Here is a 414-nt window from a genome sequence, read left to right as displayed (position 1 = left end):
GGTCCCTTCTGACCCTACTAACTATGAAACTATGAAATTATTCCTAATCCCCGTCTCTCTCTCTCAGTTGTGGCTCTACAGTTTTTATTTATGCTTCAGGGTACTAATCATCATAGGGGCATTAATTGTGGCCTCCACTGCCCCCACAATGCAGAACTGTATGCTCAGGGGCAACCAGCACGGGTTCATCAGCGGCAGGTCCTGTCAGACCAACCCGGTGGCCTTTTATGAGCAGGTCACTAAATCATTGGATGCAGGGGTGGCAGTGGATATAGTTTTCCTAGACTTCAGGAAGGCTTTTGACACTGTCTCTCACCCCATTCTCATTAGGAAGCTGGGGGACTGTGGCGTAGACACCCATACAGTCCAATGGGTCGCCAACTGGTTAGAGAGTCGCACCCAGAGGGTGGTAGT

This window comes from Gavialis gangeticus, unplaced genomic scaffold (genome assembly GCF_001723915.1).
Source record: "Gavialis gangeticus isolate Ggan-Ray unplaced genomic scaffold, GavGan_comp1, whole genome shotgun sequence".
NCBI lineage: Eukaryota > Metazoa > Chordata > Crocodylia > Gavialidae > Gavialis > Gavialis gangeticus.
Note: the sequence above shows the minus strand (reverse complement) of the source record.